General features: G+C 45.9%; 1 protein-coding gene across 7 annotated transcripts in view; it reads right to left on the bottom strand.

Annotated features, from left to right (window-relative positions):
* The window catches only part of PPP1R1C (protein phosphatase 1 regulatory inhibitor subunit 1C), an 82,355-nt gene that overhangs the window by 22,133 nt on the left and 47,744 nt on the right, over window positions 1-12,478 (bottom strand). The window lies entirely within an intron of this gene.

Genomic DNA, 12,478 nt, shown 5'->3' with positions numbered 1-12,478 from the left:
ACTTACCTGTGAGAGGACATCACCTTATTCATCACCTCCTGGCAGTATAAAGAAGGGAGTGGGAACCTAAATCCCACAACGCTGGAAGATTGAGCCTTATTTTACAGGCTCCTGCTTTGTGAGTTTATTTCCACATACTTCCCTGATATTTATAGGAGATTCAGACAATATTGCTCTATTATGTGTCTTTTTTGTTTTATCTCTAGGTTGTTTTAAATTAATTTTAAACAAGAAGATACTCCACCTTATATTGTATAAATATTAAAGAGCTACTATAACAAAAAAATGTAGCTTTCCTCTTTCAGATACCTCAGAGGGTTTTGTGTTTTGGTTATTATGATTGGGTTTTATATACATATTCTATGTCAGAAGAGCAAAGCTGGAAAAGTATCTAAGCTGGAGAGTCTTTCAAATTTTGCTGTTCTACTCTAAAACTGGATTCGCTACTCTCTTCCTAAACGTACAGTTTTAGTGAATAATGGTTCTAAAGAGGATAAAATGAATCCTCTTTCTAGCAATCCAATTTTAACATTTTGATAATATTTTGGAGCAGTACATTAGTACAGAGATGACATGAGTAAGTAAGTTGAGTGGGAGGTTTCTTCTAATTTTATCTTTCTCTTGACTGGTGAGCTGGTGATTGCTCAGGTCAAAGTCAAGATCCACTTGCAAGAGACGTATCAAGTATACAAGTCTCCACTCTGACCCATTGCTCAGGTCAAAGTATAGATCCACTTGCGAGACACTTATGATACAGTAGTACTAGCCCCCCAAAATATACACAAGCCCACCATTAGAAACCCAGGTTAATCAGTAATTATTCATTAAATAGCTCAAGTAATTATAGCAGGCCTCTCAACAGGATCCTGCATGCATGGAGAAATTCAACGGGGAACATGCGAACAGGGGACTTGGGAGACAATCAAAAGAAAGAAAAACAAGGTTCCTTAAGACCCAAGAATGCCCTTTACATGTTGTGGTATGACTCCTGCTGTTGACAATAGGGGCTTATCTGCCCAACGGTGAATTGGGTGTTGACATTATTTCACAACTTCGGTTGGAGTTCTGTTATTAGTAATTTTACAAGTGGAGGGGAATTTTATATCTCTTCCCCTCATCCCTCCATAAATTCTGCCGTCATTTGAATAAGCAGTCAATCATCATCCTGTTAACCACTTGTATCATATACACTTACTGTTGTGGTGGTTGACTTTTTGTTGTTTGTAGTATTTTTTGTTTTTGATGTTGTAGGGATCCCTTTCATTTCCTTGGTTATTTTGTGTAATTACATTTATGAAGTCATTTTTATCATACTACACTTAGTTTTCAATAAAGGTTAGGGCTTCTATGTAGCAGTACTTACCCTTTCCAGGGGCCGGCCGGGGTCCTCTGTTCAAGCCGCGTGCGGCTCTGCTGCTGCACGAGCCGCGCGCGGCTCATCCGACGGCTGCAACAGGAAGGCGGGCAGTGACCGCGAGAAGCGGTCACGTGTCCCGCCTGACTCTAAGAGCGCGCCACGGGTCTCAGGCGCACTCTTAAAGGGACAGTGGGAGCCTAAATTGGCAAAAGCCTCCCATTGGTCCCTGTCATGCCACACTCCCCATACACTTACCTTTTGGGGGCGTGGATGTGACAGGGACCAATCAAAATAGATACTTAGGCATATATACTCACCTTTTTCCCTTAGTTCCTTGCCCTATCGTGGTTTCTGTTTCAGTTCCCTTTAGCGCTTGTTGTGTTCAGTTGTGTTCCTTCGTACTTGACCTTGGCTTTGTTTCTGACTACGTTATCTCTTTATCCTTATCTGTTCTGTTTGCCGGCTTGCTGTTTTCTGTGTACCAGACCCCGGCTAGTCCTAGTTTGTGGCGAAACCAACCTCGCCACTGGGCCCTGGAGAAGCCTGTTTGCTAGCCTCCTACCTGCTGACTATGGCCCCTGGGTTATTTGGGGCATATTGTACTTTATATTGCTGCTACTGGCCCTTTAAAATCAGCGATGGACATATTGGGACTTTTGGGACTACTGTCCCTTTAAGACTGTGGAGCATATTCCAGTATACTGCCTTTAATATTACATATGTATTTATGTGTTGAGTTTAACCTGGGATATGTATGCAGCATTCATCTGATTGTTCGGTAGAATCACTCCATTCATTATATTGAGTGAAACTACCGAACAACCAGACCACCCAGGAATAAGTGTGCCTCCAATTACAGTTTGCAACAATGTTGCAAACGGGTAATTGGCAATCAGTGTAATGTATTCTTTGTCCTCTGGGTGGCCGCCATTCGGGAAACAAACACGTGGCGGCGGCCATCTTAAACTACCGAACAGCGGTGTTTTGCCGTCGAGTGTCTGGAACTAAAATCGGACACTTGACTAGGCAAACACCGCTGAGACCTCCATACTTCCAGAAATTCGTATAGAAACTACCGAATGACCCGCCGTTCGGTAGAAAGAACCCCACAAACAAGGGAATTCATTCAAACCCTCTCCAGGCTCTATAACACAGGCAATTCGTCTGTTTTCATTCCCTTGTTTGTGACCGACCGCAGGGCCAAAATGCATGGAACTGTTTTCGGATACTTTACCCATGCGGTCGGTCAAATCTTTGGAACCTCATATCTCCCGAACTGTTCATCCGAATGACTTGAATTTTGGATATGTTGTCCCCCTGAATAAGGGCTATCCAGCGATGCTGGATTTAAAGGCGTACCCCCTGTTTTTGGGGTACATCCAGAACTTGGCTGGAAAAGTGTACCGTATAATTGGGTTTAATGTTATCTGAGGGGAGGGGATGTGTGGGCTGAACCATGTATGTGATTGGTTATTTTATGCCTCCCCCTGGGTGTGGCCTGTATGTGGATTAGTGTAATAAAAGCCAGGCTGGATGAGCCAGTCCAGAGTTCCTGTTTTACCCTCAAAGTGATGTGTCGTCTCATTATTGGGGGGAAGGATTTATGGCATGCTGTTCCAGTTGACTGCTAGGAGTACAAGCCTATTCGTATGGTTCCTATTCAATGGTCTACAGCAGTCATACGCTTGGGAGAATTTAAAGGTTTCTCGGATTCGGTGATTGTGGTGTCTGCCAGAGTGCTTGGAGTCCTCAGGAAGCGCTAGAAGCATCCATTAACGGAGGTACCAAGTCGGGGTGCCAGGCGATCCGTTACATAGTTTACGCTGTCTCTTTGTGCCCTTGACCTTGGATCGCTCCTGACACTGTACTCCTCTCATATACGTTGAGTCCGGCCATTCTAAGGTCCGGTAGACGTATTTCCCCTCTGTGTTGTCTTCTGTTGAGTTGAATCCTGCGTGTTGGGGTATATTTTCGTTACATTACGATAGGGCCATGGACCCTGCAGATTTAGCTCAGCAGATGACGTCTCATGAGGCTAGATTTGTAGAGCAGGATCACCGTATGGATCAGATAGCCCAGGCTCTCCATACGCTCTTATCTAGAACTATTCCAGCAACCACACCTAACCCTCCCTCACCTCTTCTTCCTGAAGTATCTACTTTGCCTAATACTTCGGCCCATTTAACACCTCCTCCTAGGTATGGAGGGGACTCTAAGACATGCAGAGGTTTCATTAATCAAATAGAATTCCACTTTGAGATGTATCCACGTTTCCCACAGAAAGGTCTAAGGTGGGGTTCCTTATGCACCAACTTACCGATAAAGCTCTTGAGTGGGCAAATCCTATTTGGAAGGCTAATGGACCTATGGTGCATGATTTCAATAGTTTCCTTAGGGCTTTTCGTAGAACTTTTGACACAACGAAATGGTCAAAAAATGCTGCAAGAGCATTAATGAGAATTAAACAGGGTTCTAGGTCTGTTGCTGACTATGCCATTCAGTTTCGTACCCTTGCTTCACAGGTAGATTGGACCAACAATGGGTTAACTACTGCATTCATGGAAGGTTTATCTCACACTATATTGGATGAGGTAGCAGCTAGGGAGCTTCCTATTGCATTAGAGGACCTTATTGACTACCTCATTGATATAGATAATAGGATTCGTGACAGGCTCTATACTAAAAACTGGAATAGATGTTTTGTTACACCTATTAACCCCAGAGTTGATAAACCTGAGAGTGTTAAAGTATCTGAGGAGGAACCCATGCAATTAGGGATTGCCAAACTCTCTGATACTGAAAAGTTACATAGGAGAAAGGAGGGACTCTGCCTATGCTGTGGTAAGAGAGACCATATGGTAAAGGAATGTCCTTTGCTTCCGGAAAACTCTTGCACCTAAGACCTTATAGGGGACTGGCCTTGGGTATGATATCCAAGTCTCCTAAATTGCCTCCTAACCGTTTGCTTCTCCCTGTTTCTTTGCATATGGGAGAGAGTTGCATAGCTGAGCACATACACGCCCTGGTTGATTCCGGGGCAGCTGAAAATTTCATAGACTCTGGTTTTGTTAAGAAAAACAACATTCCCATCATAGAGAGGGAGATACCCTTGGCCGTAGAGGCCATAGATGGTAGACCATTAAGTTCTCCAGTTGTTACTCATGAAACTGTACCGTTACACATGTATACAGGGGTTTTACACTTTGAAACCATTCGGTTCCAGGTCATCACCTCTCCCTCTTCTCACGTCGTGTTAGGGTACCCATGGTTATGTGCTCACAATCCCATTTTCGACTGGGAGTCAGGGCAAATAAAATCATGGAGCGAAGCCTGCCACGAGTCTTGTACTATTGAAGTCACCACTTTGAATTCTATTAATGTTCCTACTACTCCTCCTTTGTCTACTGTAATACGCCCTCAGTACTTATTTCTCAAGACTGTCTTCGATAAAAGGGAGGCTGACAAATTATCGCCTCACAGACCCTACGATTGTGCTATCGATTTATTGCCTGGCACGATACCTCCAAAGGGCAGGGTGTACCCTTTATCTGTTCAAGAAAACCGTGCCATGGAGGAGTATATTAAGGAATCACTAGAAAAGGGGTTTATTAGGAGATCCTCTTCTCCGGCTGGAGCGGGGTTCTTCTTTGTATCGAAGAAAGAAGGTGATTTAAGACGGTGTATCGATTATAGAGGTCTAAATAAAATTAGCATAAAAAATGCATACCCTATACCTTTAATCACGGAATTATTTGACAAGCTAAAACATGCTACTGTATTCACTAAATTGGATCTTAGAGGTGCATACAATTTAATACGTATTAAGAAAGACCACAAATGGAAGACGGCATTCAACACTAGATCTGGCCATTACGAGTATACTGTTGATGTGGAATTATTAAAAATCTTTATTGTACTTGTATTGAATTATTGTACTAACTCCATTTTAACTTTATACTGTGACTTCGTCCTCCATTTTGTCCTCCTAACCTGACTTCTTCAATCCTCCATTTTGTCCTCATGACTTAACTTGTTCATTTTAAAACTACATTACGTGACTGAACTTCTCAACCCAATTAATACAGTAGACAAAGACCGTGTTTCCTTCAAGGACAAGTACCAGGAGGTGCTGGCTACTCCTTAAGACTTGCTGGCTACTCCTTAAGAGCTTGTAAGATAGTACAGTTTGAAGGCCACAGAACACAGTAGTAATGAAATGTTCTATTCATAAGAGACCTTGCACCTGGACATAAAGCCTGATATCACCGACCGTGTAAAATGACGCTTAGGACCCCCTTGTCCCCCACCCGTGTCCAGAATAATCCCACCTCTGATGGGTGGGCACAGGACTAACCTCTTAATTTTACTAACCAATAGGTAAGACACTAACTCCGTCACTTAACAATTAATCCAATTGATGATGTTTATTTGCTGATATTCTAATAATCAATGATGACGCAAAATGCCTCTTAAAAGGGCCTGCGCGCCCGCTTTTACTTCACTTGCCAATAAACTTTCTCGAAGTTATTTTAACCTGAACCTCGTGTGTCAGACTTAATTACTTCAGCGTATATACGCAATTTAATTTTATTGATTTGGACAGGAACAGATAGACTTTGAACATTTTGGTTTACTTTCAAAAAGTACCATAACAACTTGGCGCCCAACGTGGGGCATCGGGCTATGTCCGGCCGGTGAGCTGTCCTAAGGAAGACAAGGGTGGACGGAGGAATACAGGGGGAAGGAAGGGAGACTGATCACCTCCAAGTACACGGTAGAGACTTCTGCAGAGCCACCGGTATGTTCCGGCCCCTTTGATTGACCCGTCCACGTGTCTGTGACTGCTTCCCGGGAGGACATCAAAGACAGGTAATATCTTGCCCGGTGTCTCGTTACTCACTTGTTTACCTGCATTTTAGTCTATCTGTTGCCTGGGTGTGTTTGAATTGTGTTTGAATTGTTTGCCTGTTTCCCCATTTTGAGATAAAGGGGGGGTGGGGACCTGCAGGGGATTTGCCTGGGGTTCTCTGTCTTGCTTGTTTTCCCCTTTTTGGGATAAAGGGGGGTGGACCTGAGGGGATTTGCCTGGGTCCTCGGTGTGACTGTCTATCTGTTTGTATTTTCCCTCTTTTGGGATAAAGGGGGGTGGATCTGAGGGGATTTGCCTTGGTCTTCTGTTGCCTGTTTTACCTCTTTTAGGAACCACTGTGCTGTGGTTGTAAGGAAAAAGGGGGGTTGACCTGTGGATGTGTTCCTGGGGGTCTTCTGTTGCCTGTTTACTTCTTTTAGGAGCCTCGTGGCTGTGGCTGTAAGGAAAAAGAAGTTGGTGGAACTGTGGGATCTGTGTAGAATCATAGGTTTCTGTGATCCAATGGTGTGTCACTTTGATAGCCTAGCTAGCTTCACTGTGCACGTTCGGACCATCCAGCTCTAGTTGAGTTGGGGACGTCCTGGCCCGGACCTTTCGGCTCTAGTTGAGCCGGAGATCCACTGGTTATTTAATTGTGGTAGGAGACTGAGCCTTGTGGCAGGGGACTCAGTTTCCGGGGGGGATTCAGGCAGGTATTGCCTGTTTTTCGCATCACGTGGTAGTGAGACTTATAAAGTGGGTTTTATAGGGGCACTACGGGAGTGAGGATAGACGTGGCCACATTCTCGTGGACTGCAGAGTAGAGGGAGGCTGGAAAGGATTTCGGACCGGTGTTAGTTGTTATCCTTGGCCGCTGGTAGTGAGACTTATGAAAGTCGTTCTCCGAGCGGGGACACTACGAGATTGAGGAAGGTGACTTTGGAGTAAGCACATGTAGAAGGAAAGGGATTATTGTTGATTTTATTTGAACTGTAATGCATGCACTGTATTTCAATTGTATTGTTGTCTTGTCTGTTTAATTGGGAGTCTCATGAGCTCCTGTGTCTGTCTCTAAGGATTTTTTCCTTGTCTTTCATCTTTTCTAAACTTCCTATATTATTATACTATCCACTCCCATTCTCTTGAAAGAGAAGTGATTGGTCACACACTTCTCACCTCGCTCCAATCCGTGTCTACCACCCCGGGTAGGCGGATTCAGTGACTAGTCTACGTTTTGGGAAGACGCACCTGAGAAAGTCCCACGATTCTCGGGTGGCAGTCGAGCATTGTAGACGTTCTTGTTCAGTTTTCCTTCTCTCTCCCTATATCTAGGACGCTGGTATAGGGGTAAAGGGATTATGGGACAGGATTTAAGCAAGCCCAGTAAGGGCTGGTTAGCATGTGATTTAGTCGAAGATAGAGAGGGTGAGGAAATGGTTAAAGGTGTTGAAAAAATTGCAAAAGTATGTAGAATTGCTGTACCGACATGTGGAAGATTGCAACCAGAAAGTTGGCGTAGGTTACTGACAGAAAAGAAAGGCAAACTTACAGATAATGGTTTATTAAAGACTGCTGAAGCATGGTATAGAGTAGCGAAGGCTATTCAGCTAGAAGGTTGGGTTGAGGAAGAGATAAATCACAAAGGTGTGAAATTGTTTGTGTATCATAATAATTGTGTTACTGGGGTCTATCCTCAGCCAGCGCCCAAAACCGGCGCCCAGGGAATGTCTATCCCCAAGGTTCAGTCAACAATAAATGAAAGCCAGCTGACTATATTCCCCACTCCCAATACCCATCCCATCACCTCCCCTGTCTGCCCGGTCCTGAATTCTGATGGATCTTTCTTTTCCCCTGCCCCATCTTTAACATTCCCATCATCCTCATCCATCCCTACGCTACCTGCTATACCTTCCCCTAACATTTCATCTGCCATCCCTGCCCTACACTCTCTCTCTGTTCATGACCCCCTCCCCTCTTCTTCCGCCCAACTAACCACCTCCTCCGCCCTTGCCCCGGCTCCTCCCTCTACACCCACCCCTACCAATCCCTCTCCGTTCCCTCCCATCTCCACCCCAGCTCAATACCCCACCTCCTTCCCCTCCCCAGCCTGGCCCTACCCCTTCCCATATCCCATGGCCCTGCCCTACCCCGGATATCCACTCCCCACTCCCCAAGCCACGCCCCAGGTTCCGGTCATGCCCAGTCCGACACAGTCTGCCCCGGATGTGCCCTCTTCCAACATGGCCGCCACTTCTTCCCTTAACCCTAATGTAGTATCTTCTCCGGCCACCAATATGGCGGCCCCCAGTTCGGCCCTGATGCCGGTAATTCCCGGTGACTACCTATCCCCAGGTTATGACTCGCTAGCCACCCCTGCATCTGGGGCTCGTTCCCAACCACCGATCCTTTCACCTCATTCAGGCCCTGCACCACGCAAAAGAGCCAATATCATAGAATTCGATGATGACGAGATGGACAGGGTGTCCCATGTCTCATCGGAGCTTGCCGCGGGAGCCCCAACTCATCGTTCTATCGATGACCCCTTTGGCCACAAGGGTCGGGGAGAACAGGCCCCTCCTAAATATGTTGCTTTCAATCCCACTCAAGCTAGTGCTCTAATGAAATCACTCCCTGACCCAGAAAAACAGCCTATGCCCTTCTATCGAGGGATAGTTCAAATTCAAAAGACTTATTCCGCAGCATGGCGTGATCTACTGAGCATTTGTGCTATAAAAGCAGGGGATGCATATTGGCCAAGCATGGCCCGACACCTCAGTACGGATCTGCTCGGCAGTGACGTTGATTACCCCTCCGGAGTAACTTTTTGCACCCAATTAAGAGAATGGGCTAAGGACAAACTTGCGGATCAGGCTGCTGGCCTTACTGATGTTATTCAAGATAAAGGAGAATCAGTGGAAAAGGTTTCATGCAAGGCTGTATCAAATGTTCACAGATTTGGGGTTTGATCTTACTGACAAGATTCATTCACAAATGCTGTCAGGTGCGTTTGTCCAAGGTGTTAAAGACTCTATACGCAAGGGAATTATTGCTGCACGTCCTGAATACAAGGTTGTTCCCCTGGATACCCTGCTTTTAGTTGCTAGAGGGTTGGAATCTGTTCAGACCCCAAGAAGATCCAATCTAGCTCCCCTCATGGTAGCTCGCGCTACCCCCGTCACCTCTAGCACCAAGAAAGTCAGGTTAGAAGATGTAACTTGTTTCAATTGTGGGGCTCAGGGACACTACAGAGGCGACTGTCCGGAACCTAAAAAGGAACCAGGGGCACCCAAGAAGTTCTCTAAGCCTGCCCCAGGCCCCAGGACCGAGACAAAGGTTCCAATTGTTGAAGAACCGGACGATTAGGAGACTGGCAAGCCTGTGTCTGTAACCCCTGTAATGGCAGTGTCTGCAGGGGATAAGGGAGGGCCACTTGCCACAGTGACTTTGCCCATTGAAGACCATCCTACTACATTTCTAGTTGACACAGGTGCAGCCCGTAGTGTTCTACGAGAACAAGACCTGCCAGACCCATCCTTCCTGTCCAGTATTGATGTCTCTTGTGTTGGAGTGGATGGCCAGCCAAGACGTAGCCCTTTAACAACTCCACTACGAGTTGGCTCTAGCCTGCTTGCTCGCTTTGTAGTATCCTCCACATGCCCCATTAACCTGTTAGGTGCTGATGTTCTCTCACGCCTGCAAGCATCCATCACCTTTACCCCGGATGGGCAGGTAGAAATGTTTACACCTCTGTCTGTATCAGACACTTCAGCCCTATGCTCTTTGCCTCTGATGCTGCATATAGAAAAGCCCTGTGAGGAGGCAGCAGAATTAAGGTCCAATTTCCCAGAGGAATTAAAAACACAGGTGCCCGCTAAGTTATGGTCCTCAGGCCCAGAGGACATAGGTCACCTAAATGTTCCCCCTGTGGTGGTAAAGCTTATTCCAGGGGCTAAGTTACCAAGAAAACCACAATATCCATTAAAACCAGCACAGTCCGCTGCAATTTCTGTCCACATCAAGGCACTCTTGGAGAAGGGTGCCCTGGTAACATGTAAATCTGAATGCAATACCCCGTTATTTCCTGTGAAAAAGAAAACTCCTAAGGGTGAACCAGAGAAGTACAGGATGGTCCAGGACCTCCGTGCTGTTAATGAAGCTACCGTCCTGGACACCCCTCTTGTACCAAATCCTCATACTCTGCTCTCTGGAGTCCCACCATCTGCAAAATTCTTCACAGTTATTGACCTGGCCAATGCCTTTTTCAGTGTCCCACTGGACCCATCCTGTCAATACCTGTTTGCTTTCACTCATGAAATGCAACAGTATACCTGGACTGTCATGCCCCAAGGGGCACAAAATTCTCCAAGTCAATTTGCTAAGGCCATGGGCACCATCCTTGACCCATGGCAAGCTGAGCACCCAGAAGTTGTCCTGCTTCAGTATGTGGATGATCTATTGCTATGTGGAGATGATGTACCCACTACTAAAAGGTGTTCACTTAGTCTCCTTTGCTATTTGGCAGAACAAGGATGCAAAGCTTCACTCATCAAGCTACAATTCTGTCAATCTTCAGTGATCTTCCTTGGACATTGCCTATCTCAAGGTACCAGACATCTTACTCGGGACCGGGTAAGAGCTGTTTTGGACATTCCACCTCCAAGGACTTCAAAGTCTCTTCATGCCTTCCTAGGCCTCATTTCCTACTGCAGAGCATGGATCCCTGAAGCCTCTCTGCTTATGCAACCTCTCTATGATGCTCTTAAGTCTGACCCGTTCTGTCTAACCAATGAAGCCCTGGCCAATTTCGATGCTTTAAAACGGGCCATCGCCTCTGCTCCTGCCTTGGGCCTACCTGACTACTCCAAACCCTTCAAATTGTTTGTCTCTGAAAGACAAGGCCACGCAACAGGAGTGCTCACCCAAACTAATGACTTAAGAGGCCGCCAGAGGCCTATTGGATATTTCTCATGTCAACTGGACATTGTGGCCAGAGGGACTCCTTCCTGTCTCAGGGCTGTTTTTGCTGCGAGAGAACTCATAGAGAGGACCTCAGACCTGGTCCTTGGCCACCCTCTGGTTGTTTTGGCCCCTCATGACATCTCTGCCATCGTCAACCAAGTCCAGCTCAAGCACGTGTCTCCAGCCAGACACCTGCTCCTACAGTGTCATCTTCTTTTGCCTGACAACATTTCCATCCAAAGATGTCAAGTGCTTAATCCGTCCACTCTTCTTCCACTCCCTGAGGGGGGTATCTATTATGGATTTATCACAGATGAAACCTACATCTACCTGCTCTGTGGATGTATCAAGAAAGTCATGCATCCACATTTGTCATTTCATGAAGATGAGACACCTCTTTGTGAAGGCCCGGATTACGCCTTCTGTACCATGTGGTACAAGCCAAATATTACTCCCGAACCTTGCTATGAAGATGAGCTTTACCACTGGACCGATGTAAAGCTCACTGCACAAGACTTTTATTGTGACTCTGAAGGTAATAGCATGGTCTTGGTCCAGCTACCTCAACAACTTAACTACCTCTACCGCCATTGGGATACCGCTATCCCACACATTCCTGTTACCAAGTTGAAGACAAAGTCATGGAATGATCTTGGGCCCATGGCAAAACTATGGGCCACCATGAATGAAGAACAGCTACAGGAAAATGGTATTGTTAAATACCCAACAACTGACCTTCTGGAAGCATGGCCACGCCATTTCCTGGAAAAGGAATTTCAAGACCTGGTCATAAAGAATGACTATGACCCAGAAACACCTCATGACTGTTTTGAACAGATGAAAATGGAAACAGTGCACTTACCAACTGTGCATGAGAATCCATTACCAGATCCGGATTTTACCCTGTTTGTGGATGGATCAAGATATGCCGATGAAGGAGGAACATATCATACAGGATATGCCGTAACCACAACAGATGAAGTTATTAAATCATCATCCTTACCACCAGCAATGTCTGCACAAGAAGCTGAATTACAGGCTCTGACTTCAGCCTGCAAAATTTCCGAAGGAAAACGTGCCAACATCTATACAGATTCAAGATATGCCCTGGGTGTGGCACATGACTTCGGCCTAATTTGGAAGACAAGAGGATTTCTTACCACCGCCGGTACACCAGTCAAACACAGCACTGCAATCAAGGAGCTAATGGATGCCCTCCTACTTCCCGAAGAGGTGGCCGTTTTGAAAGTCAAAGCCCATGGGAAATTGGATACAGATGAAGCAAAGGGCAACCATTTGGCTGATCAGGCTGC

Source organism: Pelobates fuscus, chromosome 8 (assembly GCF_036172605.1).
Source record: "Pelobates fuscus isolate aPelFus1 chromosome 8, aPelFus1.pri, whole genome shotgun sequence".
Classification (NCBI taxonomy): Eukaryota; Metazoa; Chordata; class Amphibia; order Anura; family Pelobatidae; genus Pelobates; species Pelobates fuscus.
The sequence above is the reverse complement of the archived record's forward strand: the minus strand, read 5'-3'. Positions and strand labels throughout refer to the sequence as shown.